Source organism: Larus michahellis, chromosome 9 (genome assembly GCF_964199755.1).
Source record: "Larus michahellis chromosome 9, bLarMic1.1, whole genome shotgun sequence".
Classification (NCBI taxonomy): domain Eukaryota; kingdom Metazoa; phylum Chordata; class Aves; order Charadriiformes; family Laridae; genus Larus; species Larus michahellis.
Genome location: NC_133904.1, coordinates 21317029 through 21341849, shown reverse-complemented (window position 1 = coordinate 21341849; position 24821 = coordinate 21317029). Strand labels below are relative to the sequence as shown.

Sequence of the window (24821 nt, the reverse complement as noted above, 5' to 3'; positions counted from 1 at the left end):
TTTAATCCTTTGCCTTTGCCCCTCGCTGCCTTCCCTTGTCGCCCTGCTGTTGTGCTGACCCCGCAAAAGCTCTGGCAGGGTTTTGGAGAGGCCAAGGGCCGAGCTGGGTGCCCCGGCTCGCAGCAGGAGCACAACCCATCCCGGTACAGTCCCTTTGCCCTGCGACCTTGGTTGAGGCCATCCCAGTTAAGGCTGAAAAAAAGAAAGCAAGCTGTGGCTGGCTGCCATTTAGAAGCTTTAGCTTTTCAAGGAGGGAGGATTTTTTTTGTTGGGTTTTTTTTTTTTTTTTCCCCCTGCCAGATTTGGGGCAGGCTTGGCAGGATCTCCTCAGCCTGGATTTCAAATTGTCTTATGGCAATTGTGCCTGGAGGCAGAGGTAAAGGCTGTGTCATGACAGCTCACTCCTTACTGGTGCTTTTCATGATGGGATTTCTGAGCAGTTCCCAGGGAAGCCAACTACTGCGAAGCCCGTCCTGCTGGCGAGGAGTGGAAGGGGTTGGGGAGGCGGGCTGAGGTCCCATGTGGGTTGTTTGCTGCCGGACACTGCTTGCTTGGTAGGTTTGAGCATCCCCAGAGCTGGAGGACACGTGTTGAGGCAGCCGCGGCTGCAGCCCCCAGGAGCTGCTTTGCCTCCCCTGCTGCCCACCGCCTCCAGCCACAGAGGCACTGTTTATCCAAAGCAAAGAGAGCCCTTAGAAAAATAACAATAAAGAAAAGGTATGTGAGAAGCATCTGTGAAATAATAACAAGATCCTGGGGATGGAGCTGCTTTTATCTGGGAGCTCTTTTCTAACCGCAGGTTGCTCCTGTCCCTTGTTAGAGAGAGAGCCAGGCCACGATGCACCCGCTCAGATCTTCCTTTCCTTTCAAAATCCCCCCGTGGCATCCCACAGGCAGGCGAGCCTGGCCCCTGCCAGCACATCCCTCCCACCTCCAGCTGCTGAGCTGGTTTTTAATCCCTCTAATCAGCCCCACATCCAACCCCAGTGGCGGTGGGAGAGCTGGGCTCACCCGAGGACGTCCTGCCTCCCCGCCGCGTTACATCCCAAATGAGCAACATGGCAGGGCTGTTCCTCTGCTGGGAGCTACAGAGTATGGAAACTCCATGTCTTCCTCGGCACAGCTTGGTAAGGCTGAACTGCCAGCTTTGCAGCTGGTCACCTCCCAGCCAGGGTTGATGCTGGTTTACGCTTGTGCCAGGTCTGGTCCAGACCCCCAGGGAACTGTGTTCCTTTCCAGCTGGCTGTAAAATGACCATCAAAACTTGCTTTCCTGGGGAAAAGGCAATTCAGCCAAAGCTAAAACACTTGTGGGACCCGGTGTTGAAACCTGGGGCAGTTTCTGATGCTTCCATGCAGGTGCAGAGGAGCATGGGCTCCCCGGACCAGCCTGGGGGAGAGCTGCCCCCATGAACAGGGACCCCACTAGCAGATGCTGGGGAGCAGTGATGAGGCTGGGGGGCTCTGGGCACATGGAGAGCGTGGCACTGGCCGTGCCTTGGGCAGAGCTGATGTTGCCATTGTTCTGCCCTGCTCCACTGCCTGCCAGCGGTTTGCTGGCTGTTAACCTGTGGTTATTTGCAAATAACCTGTGGTTATTTGCACATGGCTTGGGAAGGGCTTTTGGCACCGTCCCTGGTTGGATTTTTCCTATAATAAAATAATTTTGCTACTCTGGAAAGGGACTCTTTTGCGAGGAAGGATTAAGGCGTATTTCAGAGTGTTTGCCTCTTGGTCCATGGCATGAAGGGAGGTGCGGGGGAAAAGTACTGTGTCTTATTTCAAGGCTCAGTAGTTGAAACATCTCATATGAGCTCAACAGAGAAGGGATTTCTGCAGACCTCTGGAGCTAAAAAGTGGGGTCATGGAGGAGGAACTGTGTCAGGCCTGGGTGACATTGGCAGGGTGGGCTGAGGGTCTTGCAGGTTTGTTGGTGGCGAAGGAAGGGATGTGCCCATGAGCATCCTAGAGCACTCTTGGACACCGGTCTAACATCCAGCAGCGTGATGTCAGCTGTGGATAAACACATTTCCACCGCTGCACATGAGCACAGGATCTGGCCCGGGGCCTCCAGCGGCTGCGGAGACACAGGAGGCCAGAAGCAGAGTGTTTAAAGGCTAATGAAGATGCACTAGAAAATGATTAGCTTTGCAAGCAGCATTCCTGTGTGCTGGAAACAGGGGTATTATGAAGTTCACAGTAAGCCCTTGGAGATCTCTTGAGGAAGAGTGATCTGCATGCCGCGCAGTGCTATTATTGGAAAGGGTGACTTCGCTGCCTATCATCTGGCTTTGCTGAGTTAGCTCCGTGGACTGTTGCCAGACTTCATGCCTCTTTTCCTCGGCCCTTGCCAATCCACCTACTTGGAGTGGGTGATGACTTAACTTTCCTCAGCTCAGCTGGAAAAAATGAGTGTCCCTGTGGGAGGGTGGGAAGAGGGAGCATTGCAGGGTGCCGTCTCCCGAGGTAAAAAGCAGATTGCTGGGCTTGGGCATTCAGCCAGAATCCAATCAGCTACATCCAATCCTAGCCCCAGACTTGGTCAACCTTTTACGTCTAAGCTCAAAGGGCTCTTGGGCTGTCCACTATTTATGGGGGTAAGATGATTGTCTCCTAGTCCTATTTGCACATTGACCACAATGCCAGTGTTGTGGTTACGTGGGCACACTGCCCAAGTTAGCCCTCGGCTATTGTGTTATTATCTGTCTCCTCAAATCCATGTTGAGCCAGATGGAGTCATCACGACTAGGTGATGACCATGGATGGTCATCCATGATGACCACCATGACTGGTTGTCACTTGGACAGGGTTACGGGAGATAAGGGTGAGGTTGGGGGTTGGGGGGAGCACAACTCATCCCCTCAGGCTCCCGAGGGAGCTGCATGTCGTAGCAGGTCCCCACCTTTGCTTTTGGGGCACGTGAGGATGCTCTTGCTTGGCCTGATCCCATCCCGGAGCAGCCAGAGTTTCCCCAGTGCTGCCGCTGCAGCGATGCTCGGCCCAGCCCAGCGTTCCTCGTGCTCTCAGGTGCTGGTGTGGCACAGGATGAGACGTAGTTTCCCTCTCAGCTCCTGCTGCTTTCAAGGCGCGGAGTGCTTGCCATGCTCCTGATGGGGGTGGGAAGCATCCTTTGGACTTGGCACTAGATCTGTGCATCCCTGTGGAGACGCGCTCCTCGGAGGATGGCTCCCCAGGGCTCCGACAGCACCCATGCTGGCAATGCCTGCCACTGCCAGCCCTCCTGCTGCTGCTCCAGCCGCCTATTCCCCTCTGTGCTGCCGCCAACAGAAATGCCCAAGTCCTTTCCATATCAGACATGAAGGAGTTGCTTCACAATGAATTAGGTGGTTGGGTATTTTTATAGAAAAGAGTTGGGAAGCACCCCTCTGGCCCCAGAACCGCTGCCTAAAGGACAGGAGGGGGAAGGAGGTGGGAGCCACTGGGCAGGGAGAGAGGAGATATCAAAAGGAGAGGAGGGATGCCCAGGTGATTGCCAACACAAGCAGGAATGACAGGAGAGACCTCAGGGAAGGGCAAAGAGCTGGGGTGGAAGCACACAGCCAAATCTGGCTGGTGAGTGCAAGTGCGGGGGAGAAGGGGTACCTTTGCACCCCCTTGCTCAGGATGCAGAAGGGGAAGATTGCCCTGGCTTCCTCCCCTGGTAGTCAGCATCCCTCCTCCCACACCGGCAGCCCCGACACGAGGCCAAGAGGGAGTTTGCAGATGAGCTGTGCTGCATGTGGGCCATCAGGGGTATGATGCTGACAGGGTCGCCAGCCCCCCCAGCTGCATTTCCCTGGCAGGGAAACCAGAGAGGAACCGGGAGTCTGACCCCCCGGGGACCTCTGGGAGGGCAGCGTCACTCCAGGTCAAGGATTAAATCCATTACAGAGAAGCCTTTGGGTGAAAGCCCTGGACATGATGCACCCAGAGACTGATGCATTAAACCCTCTTCCTGCGGAGATCTCCTTGTGAGACAGGGAGAGTGGTCGGGTATGAAACCACGTCCCGGAGCTGCCTCCAGCGCTAATGGCTTGCATTTGCCAGCCAGTCGGGAGCAGTCTGGTTACCAACCTGGCACCGGCTGGTGAAAGAAGCCCTTCAAACACCAGCCCCTCTGAGCCAGGGCCGAGTTCTGGAGGTGACGGAGTCCCTTCCCCTTGCAGTGCCGGTCAGGTCCCGTGGAACCTGGTGACTGCCCGGGGATGTGTCTGTGCCTTTGCTCTGGAGGGTTATCAAACCCAGCATGTCTTTTTCCAGCCATTTCAGTTCCAGCCATAAGCATAACCCAAGGATACTGCTAGCGTCTGCCATTTAGGCAGAGGGTTCCCAACGAGCTCTAATTATAAACGATATCTGCGTTCCCTGGAAGGTGGCGTTTCCTTTGCACAGCCCCAGCAGCTGTCTGGAGATGGCTGCCTGCGTGTCAGAGGACAGGACAGGACAGGCAGGCGTGCCCCTGTCACTTTCTTCCCAGGCATTGCCTAGCAAGTGACAGGATGTGAAGAGTCTTCCAAAAGTTGCCAAATTGGTAGACCTTTCCCCAGAATGGGCGCTGGAGTCGAAGCAATTGGCCATTACTGATTTGCTTTTAAAAAGACGTATTTCACTCCTCTTGTATTTTTCCCCTTTCTCCCCTACCATTTTGCATCCCCACATGTTTCCTTTTTTTCCCCGCCCCTTCCTCCTTTTCATGAGCTATTTTCAAATGCCAGGAAGGGCGAGATCCGAGGGGAGGAGGAGTAACTGGAAGAAAAAAAAAAAGGGTGGTAAAATTATTTCACACATTTACGAGGGGGAGAAAAAAAAGGTGTGGGTGTGGGGAAAGAGAACAGCTCCAAATCCCACGTGTCAAAAAGTAACTTCATTCATTTCCTGATGTAGTTTTATCAGGTAGGAAGGATTCATTTACATTTACGCAGCCCTAGAGCTCCCACTGAGGGCCCCAGGGGTGCAGCGGATCCCCGAGGGGGGATTTGTCCCTCCTGTTTTGCTGCCAACCTTTTATCCAGCTTGGCCCTGGGAAGAGTGGGGGAGATGTTGCAAATATCACCAGCTTCATGGTAAGCATTTCTTTGTATACAAGGACAGTATGTTGGATGATTTCCTGTGTTTAATAAATAGGATTAAACCCAGAAAACAACAGTACTCACCGAGAACTAGTTCAGGTTGTGATAAACTCTTTAGATGGCAAAATCTTCTTATACTCAATTGTTTTTCCATTTAGCTGGGAAAACGGGAAGTAACTGTTTTGCCTTGATCCGAACCAATCTTTAAATGTGATTCATTCGGTTTGCTGGCCGCACTGACAAATCTTGTAGCCACTGGAAAAGGGAAGGAAAAAAAAAAACCCAACCAAATCCCCAAGGCAGCTTTTCTAAGCCACTCACTGCCATGATGCTAAAGATAAGGCTGGAGGACTGATGCTCTGGCTGTCCCAGATTGAAGTCCTGTCCCCTTCATGCCGTTGCCTTTGGGAAGCACTGGAGAAGGGCCCAGACGGGAGGAGACTGGGGACCCAGCAGCAGGCGTTCGCCATCCCGGGTGAGCCCGGGCGCTCGCAGCAGGTTGGCATTTCACACCTTGGGGAGGGTGACATTTTCTTTGCGGCATTTCCACTTTGGAAAGCTGGCATTTCACCCCAAGAGGAAGCTGGTATTTACAAGGCAGGGCACTGGCATTTCATTCATTGTTACCACCCAGTGATTCAGACAAGGTCTCTTAGCCAGAAAGGTCATCTGGGTCTCTGCTGTTCTTTGCTGCTTTTCTTTCTTTTTTTTTCCCCCTAAGGGAAAGAGGGAAAAACAAAGCCAAGCCACACACCAGAACTGCTGATTACCATTTTTCTTGCCTTGAAAATGAAGGTCTGCTATGCTACATAAGAGCTAAGACTTTCCAAAGTCTGTCTTGCAAGGGTGTCTTTTATAAGGTCTTTATTTTATTTTGCTTGGAGTTCCAAAGATGCAACCCAGAGCCTGGTGCTGGGGCGGTGTGGGTGACACCAGCATCTGGTGGTGGGCTGGTGCTCGCCATCACTCTAGTAATTCTGCATAATCCTCTCCCTGGGCCTGAAGAGATGAGCCCGCATGAACCTTTATATATTTTGAGGAGCGTAAAACTGCATCTTTTCTGGCCAAACACCAGGTTTCATCCCCAGAGTTGCCCTGGGAAGGACGATTTTGCATTGTCCCTTCCAGGCTGGGCGAGGGATGAGAAACGGGAAGGGAAAAGCAAGTGCAGGTCGCCACTGTCACTATGGGGCTCTTGTTGGGCTGGGGCAATATAGACACTGCCAGGGCGTGGGGAGCAAAAATAAAATCAATAAGAAGCTGTTAAATTGTGCCTGAACCTCGCAAGGAACAGCGTGGGGAATGCTGGCTGCAGAGATGTATCTGCTGCCACTCCGCGGGCTGTGGCACATTCATTAAGTATCTTTAAGATGGATACACCCCCCCAGTTTTCCTCCTGTGAAAGCCTGGGAATTTATTTCCTTCTGAACCGTGCCATCAATCACTAGTGACAGCGCAGCCTCGGCACCGCGCGGCTCAGCCACTGAACAGCCGGAGAGGCGCGGGGGCTGCCTCAGTCCTCCCTGTGCCCTGGCCGGGAAGATGGGGACCTCCCATTCCCCTGCCCGCGGTGGTGCCACTGGGAGAAAGGCCGTCTTGTAGCTCAAATGCCTCCGGGCACTCTCCTGCGCTGCTCAAGATCCCTTCGCTGTCCCAGCGCTGCGTGCATCCATCTCTCCCCGCCACGGGATGGAGGCGTGGAGGGGAGTCGATGGTTCCTCTTCTCTCCCTGCGGTCCTGGCCCCCTCCTCAGCACCCTGGCATTGCTCCCGGCCTCGTGTTTGGTGCTTGCCAGGCAGCTGCTGGTAGCTCCCACGCCGCGCATGTCAATGTGAGAGCCCAAAGTCTTTGCAGAAAAAATTTTGCAGTGCCTGACTTGATTCTTGTGGCTTTTATCGGAGCAGCCAGAGAGGAGCGGGACGAATCCAGCAACCCAGGGCGGTATGGGAGACACCGCTCAAGGATGAAGCTGCTTTGCTTTCCCTCCTCCCTCCTCCGCCTGCTGTGGAGCGATGCTTTGGACTGAAAAGATACGACAGGCCCACTTAGCAGGGGAAAAGACCAACTAAAGGGGACTAAGTGACCCTCCTGTCCTGCACCCAGCCTTTCCTGGATGCCCCAGCCACCCCTTTCCTTCCCCGCGCTGACATTTCACCCTCCGGTGCCTTCAGCTGTCAGCCAAGGTGCACATTACTTCAATTTATGCAGAGACCTGGGTTTTACTTCTTCCTGTAATTTCTTCTGATGCTTTTAATTTTTTCCCCCAGCTGGGAACCTACAGATTATCCCATAAGAGCGGAATAAAGACTTGTCAACCTTTCTTACATGCTCCTTGAGATGAAAATAACTTCCTGAACCCCTTATAATGCTTTATTTTCTGCTGCTTCTTCTTCTCTGAGTATAATTTGACTGACTAAAGGATCTTGAAGCTAAGAAAAAAAAAAAGATAAAGTAGAATAATAACAATAATGATAAAAACTGCTCCCGGGAGGCTGATAAGGGCCTGGAGACTCACACCCCAGCACCAGCTGCCAGGGCAAGTGTGAGCCCGGCTTTTGTTACCCAGCTCCATAAGCTAGTGCTGGGAGTGGGGATGGCCTGGTCTATGCAAAAATGGGACATTTTTCAAGGGAAGAAAGGTATTGTGTCCCCTGTGATATGGAAATGAGTGGGGAGGTGAGGGCAGGGAGAGAGGATTTCTGATGGTAATGAGGTTTTGGCTGGCTTTCTTGCCGTGCCTCCATCCCTCCCTTTCAAAGGTAGGATGGAGTTTCAAGGGCTGCTGCATTCTTTCCCTTGGATTGTTTGTCATGTTTTTTTTTTAACGCTGTCTGTTGTGGTTTTTAAAGATAAAATGTGGGAGCTGACAATGAAGGGGAATATGGGCAGGCTTGGGAGATGCTTGCAGGGGTTATGGTTACCCAGCTGGGGACAATGTTATGATGCTGCCAGCTCCTGTAGGTGGGTTAGATGGGCTTGGGAATGCTTTTCCTCTCCTAGCTCACAAGCCGGAGATGGATGTGAACCTGTTGAGCTGGAGCAAAGGCTGGTGGCGAAGGCTGGTGCCATAGCTGAGACCACGGTGTCCGTGCCATCCCTGAGCACACTGTTCCAGCTCTGCTGTGCCGCTCTGCAGCACTGGTGGAAACCAGCCCCTCTACTGCTGGTGTCCTCAGACCCCTGTGGAGACACTTGTAACTCTTGGACATTGCTTGTGAGCATCCTTATAGCACCTCTTTTGGAGGAACAGCCTCTCTTCCCCTTGAGACAGCTGAAGACAGAGTATTCCACTTCCTTCTAACGTAGCGGCTGTGATAGCGTTTGTGACTGTCCAAAAATTGTGCCTTATTTTTCATATAAGCTTGTCCAGATTCAGCCTCCAGCCACTAACTCTGGTCTGACATTTATCTTCTGCCTTGAGGAATGCTCCGGTATTCCAAAACCCTTCATGTAGGAAGCTGTGTCGCTTGATGAAAAAGGGCTGAATGCAGCTTTCCTGGGCAAACAGTTTCTGACGGAAAACTGAGGGTTTGGCTGAGCTCAATTTGTCGTGTAAAATATGTGGTCTCTGCTGACGAGGTGCACTTTCCCCTCTGAAAAGCCAGTGGTTTTTATCCGCTGTTGATCTGAGGAACTTTCCTGAATCTCCTGGGGCAGCTCGTCTGCCCATGCTGGGCAGCACCCATGGGTGTAGGAGCTGCCAGCCCCTCCTGCACTGCCTGCACTGAAGCGAGGGACCATTGAAATCTGGCTGATTTCAGAAAATGCTGATTCAAAACCCAGCCGGCGCTCAGCCGGGCTGCCGTGGGTCAGGAGGGCTCGCAGGTCAAATTCGCTGTTCAGGCGGGAGCTGTAAGCAAAGACGCCTCATGTGAGCTTCGCTGGTGTTTATTCTGGAGCTCCCTTTTTAGCCAAAGCCCTTGAGCTGTGCTGCTGGTTGCTCCCCCCGCCTCCGCCACTGCCCAGCAGATATTGCTGCTCAGCTGTTTGATTTTATCCGTCCTAATTTTACAAGAAGTGACAGTAAATCTATCCCGTACGCACAGGACTGTGTGGGGTGTTTAAACAATCATTCACATGCAGATGGGTGCGTAGCTTTGGGGTATCTCCTGACAACGTGGGTTGGTGCTGGATATATTACGCCGTAGAAGTTAACGTTCGGGGTCTGACATTCAATCCGCAAAAGAAAGCGATGGTTTGGCAATGAGCTCTGCCGCGTGGGGCAGCCCCATCCCCACAGACACCACCATTTAAGGGCTCCCAAGCACAGCTGAGGGTACCTGTACAGTTGTCTCCATGTCCAAAAAGCCCATTAGCCTGGGAGGAAGAGGAGAGGGAGCGAGGGGATGTGGCAGAGGAAGATAAGGCTGGGGAGCGGAGGATGTGCGGGGAGTTAACGGGCAGTGAATTGGCATTACGCCCCAGCAGGTTCTCATTTCCCTGGGTCTGTGCTGGCTCATCCCCACCCAAGCATGGGGAGGGAGCATCTCCCTGAGCATCCCCACCTGCCAGGGCTGGATCACACGGTCGTGTGGTGGCAGGGGTGCACGGGGAAGCGGAGGGGAATGCAGCCAGAACCGGGGGCTGCCCCAGCGCATCACGGCCAGGAGCCCCCAGAGTGCAGGGACCTGGGGTTCACAGCTGTGGCTGGGGGACATCTGGCACACGGTGGGTGGCAAAAGGGACAAAGCAGAGGAAAAGGAGGTTACTTCGCTGCTGTCCCCCTGGTGATGCTGAGAGAGATGCTCCATTTTAAATCAAACCTGGATCAAAGTGGAGATGGCTCCTCTGCTGCTTGGGGATATATAAGGCTGTGTTTGAGCTCATAACGTAAGGGCAGTTTTTACTACTTAAAGCCATCTCCTTGCTCTGCTTTGTTTATCTATGCTGGCAGAACAACCCTGTATCTTCTCTGCTTCATATTACATCAGCTTGGAGGAGCTGGAGGGAGCTCACAGTGGCTTCTCATCTGGGCAGGAGTGATATCCAGGCTCAGGCTCTGCCCGCTGTAAATGGGGGAAGGATGCCCGCTCCATAGGACAGTTATTTTTGAGGCTTCCTTGGGCATGAGGGCTGCAAAGCGTTGGTTTGCTACCCTGCTTCTAGGCACCGGGGCAGGGTGTGTCCCCAAAGCCAGCTCAGCCTGCACCCCCAGGGCACGTTCCTGCCGAGGAGCTGGGGTGCTGGCAGTGCGGTCCAGCCCTGTGGGCACACTGGCGTTGCGGCTTTCCTCTCCACAGGGCAGATAGGACCCATCGCCTGGGCCAAAGCAGAAATTTTCCAGTGCTCTTATTAACTCTCCAGCTTGGAGATAACAGCTCTTCTGGTGCCTGGAGACCACTCTCAGCAGCAGCACCATGAACGCTTAAGTCCTTCACTGTGGCCACCGTGTCCCTGGCACACCACACTGGGGAGGGCTTAGTGCTCCAGTGCTCCAAGAATGTGACAGCAGTGCTTGGCATAGAATCGGGAACATCCCGGACAGTGGCACGCTGGGTTTTGGGGCTGCTGGCAAGGGGTGAGCCCTGGGGCTGTGGCTGCAGGTGCTTTGTCCCCAGCAGCTCCAGTCACCCTCCTCCACATCACCCCCATACAGAGCCGAGAGCTGCCTGGGAGAGGACCACAGCACAAAGGGGACATGGTCACCTGCAGGCCAGACCTTGCTTGGTCTGGGGGCTTCTGCAAGACCTTTTCCTGCTCATGTTCCCCTGCACGGGCCCGGATGGATGAAATGGACTTTGCAGCCCGAAATCCCTTAATCTCCAGTATACTTAGCAGTATTAGCCAGATTACAGGAGTCATATACACAGTAATTGCACTCAGCGGAGGACACGCTCAGAATTTCATGCTGGAAGGAAGCATATTATTCATTTTTTCCTGTCTTCCACCCATCTACACAGAAGTCATGATACGGATATGTTGAACACACACAAAAATGTCATAGCTGAAATACAACATGCTTTCCTGGCAATTAACGTGGGCAGCCTTGCAGGAGCTGCTCGGGGTGAAATCTACTGAATGTGGGGTCTAGGAGCGAGGCAGATTTTCAGTTTTCATTCATTTATTTTTTATGAAGAAGCATGGCAATGCTGGGCACCGGTCCCCGTGCTGCGGGATGTTCCTTGGTGACATGGACCTCTGGGTCTAGCCTATCTCCCCCTCCTTGAGAAGCCACCATGGTCCCCTACATGCAGAAGGGGTCGTGGACGTTGGTGCTGCCCCGGGACCTGCTATGGCCCCCAGCAAACACAACCCATTTCTGGTTGTGGCTGGTTTAAAGCGTCCTCCCCAGGAGCTGGGTGTTTGCACATCCTGTGCTCAGCACTGCTCCTGTTTGCAGAGCCAATAATGGATGGTGGAGAAGACTTTAATGTCTGAGGAATACTTATGCAAATGAGCGCAATGGTTTAATAGGGAACACCTGGAGAAATCTCAAAAGAAAGCGCTGTAAATTCCCCTTCCCTTGGATTTATGGGGAGATTTTTCATAGATATTTATTGTTTCCCAGGCGTGTTGTTGTGACTCCTTAGCATAGATTTGCATGGCTTGCTCCAGGAGCTGATGAGGCACTGGGAAATGTCAGCGGTGATGGGGAAGCCCTGTGTTCATACCCAGGTGGAGCAAATAGCTCCTTAATCCCTCGGCGAATTCCCACCATGTGCTGTTGCTTGTAACCCAAATTTAGGTGGGCCCTGATGAATTTAGGTTGCCCTGATGCAAGGCAGGGTCCATATCCAAGTAACTCTGGTGATGTCCAGGACTTTTACCAGTGCTAATTAAGTAGGGTTCTCATCTAAGACTCTGTCAGACTCTATTGCATGGCAAGGCTGTGGCTTGGGGTGGCTGGAGGGGGCATCTGGGGTTTGTGGAGTAGTTTTGTGCCCCGTGGGGATGGTCTCAGCGCTGCCACAGGGGAACATGCCCCATCCCAACCACGCAGGGTTGGTGGAACCCCAACACTGCCCTGTCATCCTCTTAAAATGCCCTCTGCTGTCAACAGCCATCCCACTTACCCTTATCTCTCTCTCTTCCTTTCCAGGTTCCTTGCCTCACCAGCAGGTCCTTGCAGGATTTCAGCTCTGGTAAGTGCAAGAGTGTTCTCTCCTTGCTGAGAGCAGGCTAATGCTAAAGTATTGTGGCACTGGAGGAGCATCAGGGCTGGGCATCGGTGCTGCTCCTCGTGCGGGTGTAAGAGCACAAACGTGCCCAGGAGCCAGCTCCCGAACAGCAGCCTGTGTGCTAGCCCAATTATTTCCTCACCACGTGAAAACTGTCTGAGATACATTTATCGCTGCGTCTCCATAACCCGTGAAGGGAAACTGTGTGGGCATCTTTGATGCTTCCTGGGTAAACTTGAGTGGATGGGAACTGAAAACTTAATTGAGTAATTGGCGTGATGATTGCAATAAAAGCTGGGATGGTTTTGCTGCTGCCACCGCCACACTGTGGGGCTCTGGGGTAAGACTCGGGGGACCTTTGGAAAGATGAGAAGGTAAAGCAATGGGTGGGAGAGGAACAAAACCTCCCTGGGGACCCTGCAGAGGAGCCAGGCTTAGAGGAGCATTTAGGACCTGGAAGAAATGTGAAAGTCAGAGATTGCAGTCCTTGATTGCTTTCTCCTGGGGACAAATCCTCCTCAGGACCCAGCAGGGAGAAGTGTAAAATTTCCCCTTTTGCGGGCTCAAGTCCCTATGCTGCTCTGTGTTTGACGTTTTCACGCTTCCGAAGTCCACGGGGGTTTTCTAACCACACACTTAACCCAGCAGAAAGGGACCTCCTTCTGTGCTGGGATAAATTAGCAGGACTGTCTTGCAAGCAGTGGGGCTGCCACGTATTGCATCATTTTCGCCTTTGGCTTCTTGACATGTATTCTTTAAAAAAATACGTATTTATCAAAAAAGCAGCTTCTGTGTTTGATGCTACCTGTTGGGCTGATAATTGAGTCCCTCTGAAGGCCTTGACACTGGCCATATGCCCAAGGATTTATCTCTGTTGTCCCAACTTGTGTGGCCCTGTTGAACTCAAGGGTTTTTCTTTTCTTTAGCAGAAAATGGTTCACTAGTTGGAGCCTAAAAATGTCAAAGGGAGGGGGTTATGGTGGTCTTGGAATTTTGGGAGCTGCCCTGGGACAGAGCTGGTCTGGGTTGGGGACACCACTGCCCAGGGCCTATCTGACCACAGCATAGGGCAAAAAAATGCCTGCAACAATGTTTGCGTCTTGCCATTGCTGACCATGTGTGGTGTTCCCTGGTCATCCCCCCTCCATCCAGTCCATCCCCATGCTTTCCCAGCTGTGTTGTTTTACAGCTCCTCAGGTGTTGTCCGTGTGGAAGTGTTGGGACATAAGCTGCTGCGCTGGCTGTGCATCATCTGCCTTGTCCCCTCCCCAGCTGGCACTGGTGGCATAGGCGGTTGGTATCCTCTCCCTGTGCATCCATTTCACTGGAGGGCATCTGGCACAGTGTTGGCTCACCCCAAAAACTACTCCTCACCCCAAAATTGTGCAGACACTCCTGATCCGTTGATGCTTTGCTTGTGATGTTGTCAGCCTCAGCTGGGAGCAGTTCCGGTCCCTTCCCCAGTGCCACTTGCCCTTGAGAGCCCTTCTTGCCCAGCCAGGATGGGTGAGCTGGTGGAAGCCGTGGGCTGCCATGTATCATTCTCTCTGGTCATGGCTGCTCTGGGAGCCCCTGCTGCCTGGGCTATCATAGAATCACAGAATGTGTTGGGTGTGAAGGGACCTCTAAAGGCCATCTAGTCCAACCCCCCTGCAGTAAGCAGGGACATCTTCAACTAGATCAGGTTGCTCAGAGCCTCATCAAGCCCAGCCTTGAATGTCTCCAGGGATGGGGCCTCCACCACCTCTCTGGGCAACCTGTTCCTGTGTCTCACCACCCTCATTGGAAAGAACTTCATCCTAATGTCTAATCTAAACCTGCCCTGCTCTAGTTTAAAACCACTGCCCCTCATCCTATCGCTGCATGCCCTTGCAAACAGCCCCTCCCCAGCTTTCCTGTAGGCCCCCTTCAGGTACTGGAAGGCCATTATAAGGTCTTGCTGGAGCCTTCTCTTCTCCAGGCTGAACAAGCCCAACTCCCTCGGCCTGTCCTCACAGCAGAGAGGCTCCAGCCCTCGGATGATTTCGTGGCCCTCTTCTGGACCTGTTCCAACAGGTCCGTGTCCTTCTTTTCATGGCCACCATGTACACGCTATTAGCTTGGGCCAGCTATTCCCATGGAATCTGGGAAGCTGGCAGCTCGTGTCTAACGCTGGATGACACCCTGACTGGGATGTCTGCTACCGAAAGTCATCGCCAGCCAGGAGAGCCAGGGAGGAGACGTGCCGATGCCATTGGCAGGATGGACCCTGACCCAGGGCATGTGCCAGTGCAGGATACGATGTCACGATGGTCATTAAGAGAAGGGTTGTCTTAGCTGCTGTTGAAATGCTTGCATGCTGCTTGCACCAGCACATTGGGCTGCCTTGGCCGTCGGGAGAACTGTGCCACATCATGCAAACAGCATCACCACATGCTGCTCCAGCACATGGAGAAACTCCAGTCAAGGGATGGATGAACTGACCGTCTGATTTTTCTGTGTCAGGGCCATGTTACATTGGGAAGTGAACATACAACTCTGCCTTCCAAGGCAATTCCTGCAGGAGCAGCTCTGGCCGTGCTCCTGCCAGCACCAGTGTGAGAACTGGCTGAAGAGTGGGAACAGGCAGGACAGGACCTGAAAATGTCCCCAGAAAAGAGAGGAAGGTGGAAAATGGCCTGGAGGAGGGGACAGTGAGAGGAGAAGTGGCAACGGTAGTAGAATTGCCTCTCCTGAAGCATAGTAATTGGCTCAGGGCTTCTTCTCCCTGATCCTCTTACACCCTTCCTGTTGCACACCTCTCCCCAGATGTGGCCGTGTGTGTTAGCAGAGATAAAAGCTCTGTGCCCACATGGGGCTCTTCTCCCTCAGCACGCTTAATCACGAGCCAATGTGGCAAAGAGCCTTCCTGGGAGATGCCCTGGGCTCGGTTCTTCACTCTCTCTCCCTACTTCCTGCCTTTTGCCTCCTCTCCTGCTTTCCCCTGCACCCTGGGGCTCCCTGCATGCCCCTGCAGCCCACGCAGCTGTCACGTGCCTCTGATAAATGAGCTTCATCTGCACCCAAAATTAATCACATTGTCATGCTGGCAGAGGATGAGGCAGCTGCACGAAATGCCTGAATCTCTGGCTAATTTATCACAGTGGCTGGATGCAGAGCCACTCCACAGCTCCTGCCGTGTGTGGACATGCTTCGGAGAGGCAGCCAGTACCGGGAAGCTGCGAGGGCTGGGAGCAGATGCCTTGGGAGGAGGTCTTCTCCTCCTTCCCAGAGCTCAGACATTGATTTTCAACCAGGAGATCGTGGCAGGAACTTGCTCGTGTCCAGGACGGATGATGCTGCTGGTGACAGCCCAGCTCCCCTGAGCCACCTTGGACCTCCTGTGCGGAAGGATGCTCAGGAACCTGGAGCTGGCTCTAATGAGGAGATTAATGAGGAAAATGGACATGAAGAAATTATTCCAGGACTTCCAAAACTGCGATGTTTGTGGATGGTGGAAGTGGGAGGTGTCGAGCCAGGCTGATGTGTCCCGTTTGCTTAATTACTACAACTCATCAGAAGCAAAGTGTTCACTGGCTGCGTGCCTGCCGCACGTGTGCAGCCTGCAATGGACTGGTATCGCTGCAGAAGACCAGCTCCATGGATGGCGATGCTCAGCTGTATCAGCTCCTGCTACAAGATGTTTGGGATGGGAGCCGGTTGTGGGGTTTTCTCCTGACGTTGCTCCATTTTTTTGGAATCCAGATCATCCTGCTAGCTCGTTGCCAGCTGCTCCTCTCCATTTTGATATGGGTTTGGCCAGGCAGACCCTCTTTTCCTAAATCCATCCCTAGCACAGAGGCGGGTTACTCCAATATATTCACTCTCGCTTGTCTTGTGGCAATTAATTACTGATTCCAGACCACACTCAGCTCTGGAGTGCTCGTTAACTAATTGGACGCCTTCCAGCAAGTCCCAGCAGTCCCTCCACAATGGGAAATTCGTGTGTTCCTTGTCTGCTCCCTGATTGCTTTGTCCCCCCTGTAGTCGATGGGAGCACCTTGGAAGGGATCTGCTGGGGCTGCTCTCCTGGAGCTCGCAGGAGGCTGCTAACAACACGGCGGATGCTTCTTTTGGGATGCAAAATAAGAGAGAGCAAAGCAAAGCACCTTACAGATGCTCCATACGGTGATTGATGGTGTGTTTCAGTGGGCTCCGAGCTGGTGGAAGAGGCTGGCAACCTGCCCTGCCCACCGGTCTCTGAGGGTTTCACGATGACTCTCTTTGCAGACATTGTCAGATGTGGGTTTTTTCCCTTGTGGTCCAGCAGAAATGCAGGGAAACTGTTGTACTTTGTGATCTGAGGCTCTGTGTTGCCCATGTTTTGCTGTCATGGGGAGAACTGGTCCCAAGTTTTTAGAGAAAAGAGGCTTTTATCAATAAAAATTGAGCTGTTGGTGCTCCCAGCAGCTTGCCCAGACAAAACAGTGAATTGCTTTTGTTAAAACTTTAAATCTTAACTCATAAGGGCATGGGCTCCCTTACACCGGCAGTAAGCTGGCTTTCAGACAAACCCAGTGTTTTGGGGAGGGGGAAAGGGTGCTCTGCGTCTCCTCCTGACACGTGCCCGCGATGGCCTGTTGTCTCTGGCCAACAGGCAGTGGAGCAAGAGGCGGTGGGAAGCTCAGTCTGAGCATCTCTGAGCCTCATCCTCAGACCTTGCAGCATGCCAGTCTGAGCATGGGGTTTTGCTCCCTCCTCGTCCACAGGCTTTACAGCGATTTTTGAGACTGTGCTTGTGACTGCATCTCTGAGCTCTTGGGAGAGGAAGATATGTGCATGGCTGTGAGTGGGAGACATGTCCGACCTGATGTTCATCCTTGTTTTGACTCCCCTGGGGATCTGTTGGGTATGATGCAGCTTTTGGTCAGTGCAGAGAAAGAATTATGATGCTCTCAGCTCAGCCGCGTGCTCAGAGCTAGCGGTGCTACGGGGAAAAGTGCTCCCAGAGTGCCACCACTCACCCCGGTGCCATTGGTGATGGGTGCCAGCGGTCTGCATTGCTCAGCCTTGCTGAGGTTGCCTACTTCATCAGGCTGCCTTATTCTACTGATATTCGCTTGCATTTTTTTTAAGTCATGGCTTAAAGCCAAGGCTTTGCGGACACCCCTCTGCCAAAACACGGGAGAGTTGCATGGAGATGCTGGGGAGGAGCCAGGGAGCAGCTAAGATGTTCTGTGGGGATTCAGAGGCACACGGTGACGCCTGCATGAGAAATGATTCACCAGCCTAGGAAATAACGGCTCAGCTTGCCTAAGTGCGTGTTGAGAGGGTGGCAGGCAGTGGTCCTCAGGAATCCGACAGCAGAGAATGGCGATGTTGGGCCACTCTTTGAGATGCCTTTGGCTTGGGTTTGTCTGAGGTGGAAGAGTGAGGAGCAGTCCCAGGCCTCACCAAAGCAGTTGGGCTGCTGCTGCTGCTTGGACGGGGCAGGACCTGCTGCCAGAGCCCAGCCAGGGCAGCTACTGGTGGCTCCGCTGGGCATTTGCCATCCCCTTGGCCGGGGGAGAGCCAGGACACTGCTCAGAGCACAGCAGAGCGAGGCATCCCTGGGAGTACATGGGATGCTGAGTCACCTCGTCAGAGGGAAGTACTTGTCGGCCCAAAGAAAAGGCTTTTCCAGTCTCCAGCCACTGCCACACTCGGCAGTGATTGCTGTGGAGGTGCCCAGGCCTTTTACGACTCAGTTCAGTTTCTGAAGGTCCTGCTCCCTGGAAATTCAAATGAAACATCTCTGCATTTCCCAATGTACCAGCAGTCAGGGCAACACTCAAGGACTTGCCATGGCAGGGCTGACACCGGGGGATTTGCCGCCTGTCTTTTCCTAGGCGCAAATAATTGTGCCGCAAATTACATCGGACTTAACTATCCATTAACAGTCCTCTATTTTCTGCTCCTTCAGTCTTTTATTGGTGCCAAGGAACTGGACGTGTTTCTTTGGGTGTAGTCCAGCCCCGCGGTAGTAAATCGAAGTGGCAGAGGAGGCAGGGAGATGGGATCCCTGTGGAGCCCATCCCTGCAGGGAGAGCCAGGGAAGCCCTGCCCTGCAGAGCCCCAGGGCGCTGGCTGTGCCCTGCCCCATGCCTCAGAGGAGCAGGGGATGCTGCCGTGTCCCTCTGGGCACCGGGAGATGGTGCTGAGCTGTTCCCTGCTGCAGAACAGCTTCACGGCGTCTCCTGTCCCTCTGTCTTTTGTAGGATCTCTGTGGATGCCACAGATTCTAGTGGCATCTTGTGTTTTCCTCTGGCCAAGCACAAATAACAGCATTGCGCCCTTGCACCCAGCGATGCAGACCCCCTGCACCCACATTTTGGAGAGGCCTGTACCCACCCAGGCTCCTCTGATCTCTGCCTTTGGCGGGGTTCGGCATGGCTTGTGTTTTCTTGAGCCTCTGCACTTTCAGGCAGAGCTGGAAATGCCAGCTTCCCGGGGGGACGGTCCTGGCATACTCCGAATCCAGATCGAGGGAGCTGGAATAACCTGATATGACTCTGCAGAGCCTGATTTCTAGTCCCTGTAATTAAACACCCAGCTGTTGAGATCTTTTACATGTATTCAAATTGAAACTTGGCAGGCTTAGGGGTAGCAGGGAGCTGGATTCGGTGACCAGGAAGATCTATTGCACTCTTAAAGCAAACTCCTTCCAGGATGGACAGGGATCTGAGCCTGCAAGGGATGCTTTTATGAACCAAACTGATGAGACTGGGTGGGAAGCGTTGCTGTGTTATTGCTGATACCTGGCCCACGGGCAAGGGTAAGTGGGGGCTTCTTCAGAGATGGGGTCTCCAGAAGCCAAAAGGAGTCCCCAGACGCCCCTAAGGCGTGTAGGGGATGTGATCTAGGAGGGAGAATGGGGCTCAGGCACTGGAGATCTTCCAGGCAGTGCCTGAGCAACAACCACCTCATCCCAGCAGAACTGGCAGGAGAAGACTGCTGCTCCTCTGAACCAAAACCCTAAACTCAAGATTTGTCCATCACCAGCAATAATGCACCGAGAAGTAAATGTCACTTACAAAATTTATGGGAGAGATGCTTTGCTAGTTTCCTTTTTAAGGTTATACTAAAAATTAAACCACATTTTCCCCCAAGGGGGAGCGGCAGGCTGTCACCATAAAAAATGTCCCTGTGTGTCGCAGAGCAGCACACATGTGCGTGCACTCAGTGTACGCAAGGATCGAAAGGCAGGGCAGCACAAAAGGCACCGCTCACGTGGCTGTTGAGCTGAGGAAAACTGTTATTTTCGTACGCATATTTTTATACGGCAATTTCCTGGCTCCATAAAAAAAAATAATCACAAGCTCAGAACTGAGTGCCCAGTATAAAAACCTGGCGCGTGACTTATTTATGCAACCAAAGCATAAACTCATGGGCGATGCAAGCAGGCGTGCCTGGCATGGCCTCCCGCTCTCGCTCAGGTAGAGCAAGAGAGCATCCCATCCTGGTAGGACCCATGGTTCCAGGGCCACCTGGCATAGGCATGGTCAGCTCACAGGAAATGTTCGTTTGAGGATAAACAAGGGATCAGCTTGGCTTTGACTGATGTTTTTCCTTCCTGCCCTGGGCGGTGGGGCAGCGGTCTCGGGTCTGGCTCCCCACAGCCGCTTGTGTGCTGCGTGGCTGGACAGGGCTCTGCAGCTTAGGGACATTCATCAGCTCTGGCAGCAGAGCTAATGCGATTAAGGGCTTTTCTTGCCCTGCGCTCAGTGCTCATTAACATTTTTCTTCTAAGGCGTTTATGAGCATCGCTTCATCTTGCCACATCTTTGGCTTGCAATGAGAGGAGCGTGCAGGACGGCTGTGGGGACGAAGGCTCCCTGGAGGCTATGGGTGCTGCCCAGCTGGCAATGGGGCAGCAGAGAGAGGGCATGGAGCTGTGCAATCATAGAATCACAGAATCAGTTTGGTTGGAAGAGACCTTTAAGAACATCAAGTCCAACCATTAACCTAGCACTGTCAATTCCACCACTAAACCAGGTCCCTCAGCACCAACATCTACGCGTCTTCTAAATACTCCCAGGGATGGTGGCTCCACCACATCCCTGGGCAGCCTGTTCCAATCCTTGATAACCCTTTCAGTGAAGAAATTTTTCCTAATATCCAATCTAAACCTCCCCTGTCAATGCCACCAACCCCAACGTTTCCAGCAAGGAGTCCTATTTATACCGGGGATTGGGAGCTTGGGGAAGGCAGATGCCCTGGTTGAGGGAGCGTGATGCTGCCTATCTGGTAGCCTGCAAATGGAGACCTACAAACAGCTTCTCCGTGGTGTCACAACCCCATCCTCTGCACAGGCAGGGAGAGAACCCAATTTTGGAAGCCTCCTTCCCAGCTCTCTCAATCCAGGACCAGAGGAGGTATTTTTATTTGGTCTTACAAGTAGGTCTTGAGACAACTCTTAAGTGCGTGCTTTGTAGCCTGCATGCAAATAAAACCCTCCCGTGCACCACACAAACCCCTTCATGATAGCAAGCCTGAAGCTTTGCTCTGCTGCCCCTGCCCTGCGCTCTCCTTTTGCTCCATGTCCCTGTCCCAGATCTCCTGGGGACACCTGCAGCAAGCTGCCATGAGGACTGACCCATGCCCAGTGAAGTTTGCTTGCAGAAGATACTTCTAGACTTTCTATGGTGGCTCCTAGGTAGAGGGGTTGGTGGGGTTTTTCATTCTGGGGGAAAACTGAGGAACGGAACAGTAAAAATAATTTTTTTCAATACAACATTTCAAGAGAAACATCCAACTGCTGCAAAAGGGGACGTTTGGGTGGTGTCCCACTGCTCTGCCATGGTCCCTCATGCACTCATGGGGCACGTGGAGTCATCTCCAGCCCAGGGAGGTGAGGGAGTGTGGAAAATGTGGAGTAGGGATGTAGGATGTTTAGTTGAATTGGAGCCAAACTTTGTTGTCTTTTTCACTCACCTGAAATATGTCAGTCTTTGTTGAACCAAAGCAGAAAAGCGTGTTTGATTTTTTTTTTTCCTGAACGTTTTAATTCTTCCACCAAGAAAAACTGAGTTTCCCACAGAAATTGCATTTCCTATTTGGAAACAGGTTGTTAACGTGCCAATCAGCACTACAGAAGGCTTCTTTTCCAGGGGCTAATACCTGAAGATTCACTCATTTCAATATCTAGCAAGATGCATCCTCTGATTCTTTTAGGAAGAAGTTCTTTCCAATGAGGGTGGTGAGACACTGGCACAGGTTGCCCAGAGAGGTGGTGGAGGCCCCATCTCTGGAGACATTCCAGGCCAGGCTTGATGAGGCTCTGAGCAACCTGATCTAGTTGAAGATGTCCCTGCTTACTGCAGGGGGGTTGGACTAGATGACCTTTAAAGGTCTCTTCCAACCCAACACATTCTATGATACAGCCTTTTCCCTGCATCATCTGGGCTTTTATGGTTTTGCTTTCTCTCATGCGAGGCTGCTCCAGAGCCTCGCAAGACCCAGGCTCCTGCTGCAGCCTGGCTCAGCTGAGCTGAGGAAGGCCTCTCCTCTCTATCCACCTGCCTATTTTCATGAAACCTTCAGGAATGTAATATCTTTGATATTTCCAGCTGTCACTCACACACTCTTGAATTTGGCTACCGAGTTGGACAGTAGGGGAGAACAGACAACATGTGGAGCACGTGATTGCACAAACCTTGTTTTCTTAAGGAAACCGTGCCGAAAAAAAAAATAGTTAAAAAATCTCTAAAAATCCCCTCTTTTCAGATTTTTCGCCTTGTTCTACCTGCAGGTAGCCGTTGATTGTGGCAGCCAGGGAGCGTGGGCTGCCCCGGGGTGGTGATGCCCAGCACTGGGTGCCGCTGTGGACAGGATGGGTGCTCTTGTCCCCATAGTCCACGGGGCATGGGGCTGAGGGCTGGGCGTGATGACTTTGGTCCTTCTGCTGTGACGCTGGGTCTGCATTAACGACATGGCACAAGCACCTCCAGTGGTGCAATTTCAGGGCAGACCCATCAACTCAGAGCCATCCTATATAAACAAGGGAGATTTTAATTAAAAGCACTAATTGTTAACAGTCTATTATACTGCACATTAAGGTGAGATGTTAGCAAAATAGTGGAACATCCATTAAAATACCTGTTAAAATACTGAATGGTGGTGCCATTAAAGGGACTTTGGCTGGTTGCTGAAGGTGCTGTCTTCAGCCCTAGGGCAGTGTCCTGCTCCAGGATGCGTTGGTGGGACAGGAGGTCTCAGATAAAGCACCCAGTGGTGGGTTTGGAGGTGATGCCTGATTGCTTTGTGTAGCCTGTGTGCCCCATCTTGCCATTTGCAAGGGGCACATCAGCGTCGGGGGTGAGGGGTAGGCAGAGACGTGCCATGGGAGCTACTGACCTTGTTACTATGGCTGGAGGAAGCATAAAAGATGCTGCCTAAGGCGTGTGGTGCTGCCTCGTGCTGCAGGCAGGAGGAGGACGTGGAGGAGGAGGAGGGCTGCCGAGGGAGGCTGCAGCTCCTGGCCAACTCCAGGATCTGGCTCAGCTCTGGGATGCTCGGAGAAACCCAGACCCACACAGTTGCCTGCCTGTGCCTGCTTTTATTCCCCTTCCCTGCTCCTTTCTCTCCCCACTGGCAGGTGGCCCAGAGCTAGGCTTTTTATGCTTTTTCTTTTTGTCTTCTTTAACGAGAATAAATCAGTTATCTGTTGACTGTGAGACCGTGCTGGAAACAAAGTCCGACAAATCTTGTGGATTTTTTTACAGCCACCTCCATCTCCCAGGTTACCTTTTTGCAGCTTGTTCTGAGTTGGCACCACTGGCTAGGACGGAGCTTAACCCCAACTGGTCCATGCTGGAGGCAGGGATGGAGACTTGGGGGGCTCTACCACCCCCGAGGCACGATGCTGTCTTCACTTGCCTTGCAAAGAGTGTGATAGGAAAGGAGAAGCGTGTGGATGGGAGGAGGGAGACGTACAGCAAGGAAAACCAGCTCGTTTTGCTTAATTATGACTGACTGTGACAGCCTGTATCTTTAGTTTGAAAAGTATCTGTAAGGTGCGGGCTGCTTCTCTCAAACGGGATAATTATGTTAATTAAAATGCTTTCTTTATAGCAGTTCTGATTAATACAAACAGTTCCAGTGCTCTCTTTAAACACGCTAACCTTCTGTTGTGCAGGAAAACTGGCTTTTCTCAGCAATTTATGACTTTTAAAACAGATTACAGCGGGAGAGCCTGCTGCTTTCATGCGGTAACGCTTCCTACCCGGGGGAGAGAAAGGCAGCCCACCACCACAGCGCCCTGCTCCCGGGGAACAGACGGAGGAGAGCGCTCGGGCAGCAGCGCTGGAGCAGGCAGCAACATGTGCCCGTGTGGGAGCTGCGGATGGGAGGCGTTGGGGAGCTCTGCGAGAGTGCCAGGGAATAAAAATACCACTTATTTCTCTAATTGCTGTTTATTTCCTCTGCAAAGTATTGGGATAATTAACGAGCTCCCAATTAAGAAAAAAATTGTGTGTAGGGGAAAAGCAGGTACGGTGCCAAGAGAGCTGGGTTTGTGCCAGAGCATGGCGAGGGGCAGGGGTTGTAGTTTCTCTTGCTGACCACTCGTGGGATGGGACTCCAGGACTCTGGAGGACACGACGATTCCCCAGGTCCTCACCAGAGACCTTTACCAAGATGATGGTTGCACTTCTAGTGGTTTTAAAGGTTAGGAGCTTGCATGGCCGTTGGCATTTGGCTGGTTGGTTTTTCATCTCTTGGCTGGTTGTTGGTTCTTGAAGGGCTTTATTTCTTGCATGTGGAGGTTCAAACCACCTGAGCGCAATCTGATGGGGGCTTGAAGAGTGGCTGAGCATCTACCACCCTCCTGCGAAGTAGTGGCAAACCAGGAGGGCTCAGTACATCTGCAGGTAGCTCTGAAAATACTGTAAACAGGCATCTGGGTGCCTCACTTGTTGCTCACAAGAGCAGGATTACGACACTCTTGTCCCTCATGCCAGCCCCCCAGCCAACTGTATATTCCCACCATGGCAAGGAGGTTTTATGTCCTCTCCTCTCTCCCTTTTCCTTCCTCTGCATCTTTGCCCCGGCTTGCTGTCCCTGCTAACAGATGGTGCCTTATGCTGGGCCAGATGCTGGAGCAACACGTGAAGCAGTTCTCAGCTCCCCCTTACACCTCCTGGTCTCAGCAAGGGGCTCTTAGGCAGGGGTAGGGATTTGCATCAGGTCCCTTCCCTCCCTCCATGCCTGGGAAGGGACCAGCATCTCCAGCAGCCCATCCCCAGGGTCGGGCACGGCTGCTGGGCTCTCTCCTTCAGCTGGTGCTTTGGGAGGGGTTGAAGCGTCCGTCTGCCCCACAGGCAAATGGCCAGAGGGGGTTCAGAGGAGTTTGAGTCTGTTCTGCCTTGTTCTTGTAAAAGAGGAGGAAAGGGAGCGCTTGTCTCTGTTTCTGTGAAATACTGCATGTGAAAAGCCACCCTTGCCCAAAGGGATGACGGCATTAGTTTGCCATCCAGCTGTGACCCCTGACGTAGAGCAGGGTGGCTGGGTGACTTCACTGGGATCGCTTGACCCAGATGAACCACTGGCAGGCGTGGGGAGAGGGGCTGCACACCAGCTCCAGGGTCACCACCCCAGAACACACACACACTCCAATAGGATTTTCAATGCCCTAAACC

General features: G+C 52.7%; 1 protein-coding gene across 7 annotated transcripts in view; it reads left to right on the top strand.

The window, feature by feature from the left end:
* Positions 1-24821, top strand: part of LINGO1 (leucine rich repeat and Ig domain containing 1) — a 166564-nt gene that overhangs the window by 38582 nt on the left and 103161 nt on the right. For all 7 annotated transcript variants that reach the window (XM_074600021.1, XM_074600019.1, XM_074600024.1 and 4 more), the window contains one exon: positions 12108-12150. The gene's annotated coding sequence lies outside the window, so the exon portion shown is untranslated. The remainder of the gene's footprint in view (positions 1-12107; positions 12151-24821) is intronic.